Genomic DNA, 6936 nt, shown 5'->3' with positions numbered 1-6936 from the left:
GTATCTGCACCACTTTTGCATCTTCTACAAAAATATGATTTAATACAGAACTCTTTCCTTCCTCAGACAGATGCATGTAGTTGATTATATCTGACTAAAATAATTATTTAACCCATCAGCTATTCCTGTTTCATCATTTAAAAGTTTCCCAATGCTATGCTGGCAATAATTTACTTCACTATTTTGTTTTTGCTGTTTTAATAATTTAAAAAATAATAATTTTTCTTGATCTCTTCTCGTTTCTAATATAATTTTTACCTGTGCTTACAATGCATTATTTTTCTTTATTTAGCAGAATCCTGTTAGTTTTCTTTTTTTAAAAATGTATAGAGGTTTCTCTTCCTTACTTGAGCTAAATCTGTTCTGTGCTTTAAACTGTCATCATCCATCCCCACTGAATCCAAACCCAAAGTGTCCCATTCCACTGCCTCAGTCCTCCAAACTCTGTACTCTGCCTGTACAGTTTCAAAGTGTGATTAAATGTACGCCGTATTTAGAGTCACATTTTCTAATGGTTCATTCCCGTTTGGCTCTGGCCAGATCAGCACAGGCTTTCTGACAAACACAGTCAGGTGGGAGGCGGTTGTTAGCCATGTCTACCATTTGAGTCTCACAAAGTTCACATCCCTGGTGATGCAGCGGAGCTAGTTCGGACACGGTGACGTCATCGCTCTCCCTGCGCGTAGCAGGGACCTCAGCTGCCCGGGCTGGGGGAGGTCTCCTTCAGCTCCCTCGGCTGGCTTCCTGCTGTGTTACACCAGAGACCCGGGTTCGTGCCCCAGGTGTTGCGGGAGGAACCGGTGGGGTGGAGTGGCGGAGGGCACGAGCCCGCGTGGAATGAATTAGAAAACTCACAGTGAGTTTTCTAATTAATTTGAAGAAAGTTAAAATCTCCTGTGAGAACACCTTCCTGCACAGCGTTGAATGCCAAAGTCTACATCTGGTGGTGCCACACTCTGCCTTTCCAATGTTTCTCTAGGCCCGAGCCATACAGATGGCGAGACCCATAACTGACAGAAGAGGCTTACACTGCATGCAGCACACACAAATAGGAGCAGTCGTCTGCTTTCTAGCGCTTTTATACAAAACCTCAATGTTAAAATTCCAAACTTCATATATCTAATAACACTAATATAACACACAACAAAACAAGTAGTTACTTCCATAAACACCTTAGATAATAGTTACACTTGTGCCATGAATACTGCTGTGGCAGGGTCTGTGAGACAACTGGAAGACAACGCTTGCATGTCGTCTGTAAAGCATCTGCTGCCCTGGTCTGCAGAAGCGCAGTGCGTTCTCAAGCTGGAATTAATCATGACCAGGAAATGGATCTCACGGGATGTTCCTGCTGGAATTAGACTCGTGCTCAAAGTCGATCATGTCTAGATACCGCCTGAGACACAGCAAAACTTTGCTGACCTGAATACAGGGCCATCCCAGCAACGCATAGGCAGTGCCAGATGGGCCACTATCTTTCACAGGCAGGCGGTAAAGGCAGAAGACTGTGAGCAAAACCAAGATACAAAACCCAATTCCATACACTGTAGGAAACAGGAGATTTCTTATAGTGATATAGTTATAACTAGATAAGGTCACAAAACCTCCAGAATCTTCCAGCCTTGAAGTATCAAACAGAAGTCTGACTAAATCACGCTTTGCACTGGGGAATGTCAAGGTATCCTAACTTTAACGTGGGCAGGCCCTTCAGCAGAAACTCACTATCCTGAACAGGTGCAGGCTCTCCTTCATCAATGCCGGAGAAAATGTCCCAGTAAACCTGCTTCTCAGGAGTCTCCCACAAGGACTTCATGCCAGGCATGGCCTGAGACCCTCAGCCCTGGTCTGCTTATCTCACCTCCACTTTCCTGAAGAAGGATGAAGGTGGGACCGCATGGCTGTATATCCATGCACACATTGCCAGTGCTCTGGACATCTTCACCCAGTCTCTGTAATATCACAGATAACCACGTGCAATTCTACACTCAACTTTACAACAGTAATCTAAAGCAGAGGCAAAATGCTTTTATTACTGCATGCCCGTGCTTTTTTCAAACCAATTATTTGACTGCAAGGTAAGACCAGATTCTGGTTGTGTGCGTCTGTGATTGCTCTGTTACAATTAGAATAGGGTCAAGTAAGACCTGTTTTTTTCGAGCTGAAAGGTAGATGTTGTGACAAGTACAAGAAATGTTATCTTTTAGGTTCATTTAAAATGAGCGTGAACAAAATTCCAGCTTATTTAATTAAATACTTAATGCATCACGAATACAGAGTGGCAGTCAGAAAACGCAAATCAAGGACTGAGAAGTCAGAATGGATTTTGACAATAAATCAATCTCCACTGAGACCCTCGTCCCAAAATAACCCTATGGACTGTCAAAAGTATTTTACAGTACAACCCTTTCACAATACAGGTTGCCTTTATCTTTTACTTTAGAGATGTGTCTTACTCATATGCACTTACACAACAAGATGGCTCCTTAATTGCTAGGCTAACCGCTATGCTGACAGGCAGAAAACAAAGACATCTTCACATCTTTAAATAGAGCAAGTTCAGCTCTGCTGTAAACATGCCAAGCTTCTGACATTCCCTGTCTACGCTGGGGAAGCAGATAATCAAGGCCCTTTTGTTAGACAGCTACTGCTCCATGCTAAACAGGAAGAGTGCTTGTGCACATGTTCTCAAGACAGAGGTTCATAAGCCAAAAACACTTTGGCTTAAAATATGTCGCACATCAAAAAAGTGAACATTACAGACAGAATTAAATCAGACCATTCTAGCAAGATGTGGATATAATGTTTTTAGTTGTGAAATACTTTCATATTGTGTTTCATATTATTTTAATAAATCAGATTACTTTCTGAACCCATTCCATTACTTACAGACTAATGTATACATTTAAGATCATCAGTATGTATGATGATACATGTGAATAGATGTTTTATTTTATTGTTTAGAACAAAATTTACATTTAGAACACAGGGCACTGCTTGACCCATCTGACACATTTGGTTTTTAGTAACTATTTGATCCGGGGGTCTCGGCAGACTCTGTTTCCTGAAAGTAGTCAGGCTATCAGTTTGAATACATTAGTATACAGAAGTAGACGTGTTATCAATACACACATAAATATAGCTCTGTCTGAACAATTTCTGCAGGCAGTTTTGTAGTCAATAAGCATCCCCAGTTTTGCAGTAAAACGTCAGTAAAATCTGTAATACAACTTCCAAAATTAATTTTGGTTTCTAAAATCTTCCTTCTTTGCAACCAATAAGTATTATACCAAATACTTATTGTATTATACAATAAGTATTATACAAAAGTAACAACTGAAGGTGCAATAACAGACAGCACCCCAAGCTGACTGTAGAATGAGAACCTGAATTATAATCATGGAAAAACGGCAGCCAGAAAGCAAGTGAGGCGTGGTGGGGACCTGTGACAGTCCCTGGGCTCTTTGTGAAGACTGGCGTTTGCCCATTCACCATTCACCATCTACCCAGAGAGACGCACAGCGCCTCTTTGGCCATGTCAATCATGAGACCCTCAAGAGCCAGAGAACAGTCTGAGTCGAGACAGGGCAAGACTCACGTCTGTTTTGACTTGAGAAGGCCACAAAATAAACTTTAGCAGCATACTTTAGTAGCCAGTGCTCGTATGGAGACTGGGGACACCAGTGGAAACAGCACAAGTGCCATACAGAAGAAATTCAAAGACTGTGGCAATAAGTCTAATATTCTCAACAGACAAGTGTATTGAAATGCAAAACTAACTTCACAACCAGGTTCCCAGATAAGGTCCTAGGGAAGCCCTGTGTCTTCTGGATTTTGCAATCCACTGGCTAATTTAAATCGCGGGTAAACTGATTGAAATTTTCAGTCGGAGGCATGTCTTCGTATCTGCTTTCGGCTCTTAAAGCTTTGAATTGGGATTTGCCATTGGCATCACCCCTGTCTCACTTTTCAGAAGCGCCACATTCAGGTGTGCTGGCTAAAGGGTTACCCACTGCACCTCTGCAGAAGGAAAAAAACACTGACTGTGGGCAAGTCTGACAGAGAGTGTCTCCCACCTGTGTCCGTTCATCAGAAACTGATCTGTTAAGAGCTGTTTAGTCAGAATAAGTGTACGCAGGTGGAGCAGAGGCTGAGTGGAGATCTGTATGCTCAAGCTGCAGGACAGTAGCCTTAAACTTTTAGTTAAACTGGGGATTTGTGAGCCTAGAGACTGAGTATGTAAACAAGGAAACTAGAAAGTCAAAGCGTGTTTATGAACCTTCCTTATGTGCCTTACAGTTCACAGTGTCTCACGCTCACTCTTCCTGAGTCACAAACTTGCCAGCAACCGTATCACCCTGCAACTCACCACTGGCAGTCCACTAAAGCTCAGCAGGTGTGAAGAGGTGTTAGTTGGGTCAGTAGGGGGTGCTCACCCTGCAGTCTAATGCAGGACTAATGTCCCAGTACAGTGATGGGGACACTATATGTCTCAACTGACTATAACACCTTCTGCCACAAGTTTGTGGTGTATCTCTCACAAAATCTGCAAGGAGTCTTTTTCAGCGAAGGCATCTTTATTGCCTCTCAAACAGTACATAAAGGCCAGATTTGTTTAAGGCACAGGATGTATGAACACTGCGTCCCATCGCAGACACAGACCTGCGCAAAACTCCTCCCAGTGCAAACACCAGTGGACATCCCAGTGCAAGCACCAGTGGACATCCCAGTGCAGACTCCTGCTTGGTGCTGCCCAGGGTGCAAGGATGCCTGATCAAAGTCCTGTCTGGGGGGTACGATGTACTTTCCACTTCTTAATGACCAAGCCCTCTGTACTCAAAGGGATAAGTAACCTTCTCAAGATTTGTGCCATTTCCACCACTTTACTCCTAATTTATTTCCAAAGCTCCTTGGTTTTCATGATCGATTTGTCACATCGCTGCGCAAGCTGTGGCTTAAAGTTCTCTCCGAACTCATGAAGAACTCACGGAGACATTTACTTTAAAGTCAAAACACGTTTCATTTATTGCACTCGGACACAGATCATTACCCTGACGTTTTGACCTTTGAAACTATTCTTCTGAACCTTAAGTTATGAGGGTTGTCATAACAAAGGGGATGAATAATTATGCAATGGACAATCTTCTTCTGGTCTTTAGAATGTAATTTATTGACATTCTACCCTCATCAGTTTGGAGTAAATTGTGTAGACTGTAAAGGAAAACGTCTCCTGGGGTGAATACTTGTGCAAGGCTCTGTGATTTTTACTCGCTTCCGTTCAAGATCGATCGACTTGAACGGAACCACAGAAGGGCCACACAGACACCACGTTTCGAATTCACATGCCTGCACTGACATACAGTACATACTGAAAATACTTGCAAATAAATATCCATTTGACCGAAGACACGCGGCGCGAATGTATAGCGGTTAACTCGATTAAAAACACCAGGCTGATCAACCACAACACCGCACAGGAGCAGTGCGCCATATAAAGAAAAACATGAAATTTGATCTAGGGAAACCTTTACTTTGCCCTTGTATTTTTTCACATTCATAGAATCCAACCAGGAATTATGTAATCGGCCAAACTTGTTGAACACCCTAACCCTGATGTCCGAGTCGATCAGATTAGGCCGGTGGTGATTATATCATCAGACGACTGTTCACAGAATGACGCTTGTGATCGGTGCTGTAATATCACGATACATCAGTAATACACCATATGCCGAAAATGCTTTCAACCCAGAAACTGCTTACTTGTTTTCAGTAGATGGGTTACGGCTACCTTGAAAACACTTTTACCTGTTTGTTTTGTTCTGCCATCCCCCACGTGGAACTAATCGCACTCACAGGCAGGGGCCGGACTCACACCTGTTGGCGCACACCTGTGTGAAGCAGTGCCCCTGCGTTCACATACAGCGCAGCCACATGTGACCCGAGTAGTAACTGGGGTAGCGCCGTGGTTAGCACCAAAATCCGTGATAAATCTTCCAGGTGTTTGCAACTGACTCAGTGCCGCTACGATTTAAGATCCGACATTGTTGTTGTTCTATAACTTAAAAAACAATAATTATTGTCTCGGAAGTTTAAAATATTTCGTGTCTGTTCTGGAATTTGTGACGGGCAGGAGGAGGTTAGCTACCGGCAAAGGAAAATACGATGATTACATGCACACGAATGTGCGGATTAAAGGGAACTGGGGAAGTTTATTCCGTGGCTACAAAACGACTTCAGTCCTCCAGGCCAGGAATCCCCCTATTCTATTTTCTGTCCAGTTGCCAAACATGTTTAAGTGCGTGACTGCTTTGAAACTGCTTGGCTGTAACTGATCCAGAGGACATCTGAAGATCACACTTTCCCCTTTCAAGGAGCTGTTGTTAAAACATCCATTATACCCGATAAAGGTCCTCAGGCGTGTTGAGGTAGCCTACTTTGCGGTTTTTACTGTTACGCTTCTGTACCTGTAATACCGGAATGATTTTCCTGGAGCCCTCGCCATGTTTCTTCTAAAGCCGCACTGACACAGTTCCTCCACTAGAGGGCAAGCGGAGACCACGAGTCTTGGCAGCGAGCGGCCTCTGAGCACCTTGATCCCAGTTCTTGATTTGCAAAAAGTACAGCTTACACGATATTGTGGAGAAAAAAAAAGACATAGGGCTGCTATTAGCTTTAAAATCCTCTAAACCCCCCACTGCTAAAAAACGGTGTGGACTTGTATTTCCATCCATCCACCCAGGCAAAGGGCACTAGGCGGGGTTCACCCTGCAGGATGCCAGTCTAGTGCAGGACACCCACAGACACAGACACACCCATGCCAGGACCAGGTTTCCCGAAGCCAGCTGACCTGCCAGCACGTGTTTGCACTGTGGGAGGAGGCCGGAGCAATCGGAGGAAACCCACTGCGAACACGGGGGGGGGGGGGAAGAACATGCAAAC

Source organism: Atractosteus spatula, chromosome 12, assembly GCF_055471065.1.
Source record: "Atractosteus spatula isolate fAtrSpa1 chromosome 12, fAtrSpa1.hap1, whole genome shotgun sequence".
Classification (NCBI taxonomy): Eukaryota; Metazoa; Chordata; class Actinopteri; order Semionotiformes; family Lepisosteidae; genus Atractosteus; species Atractosteus spatula.
Note: the sequence above shows the minus strand (reverse complement) of the source record.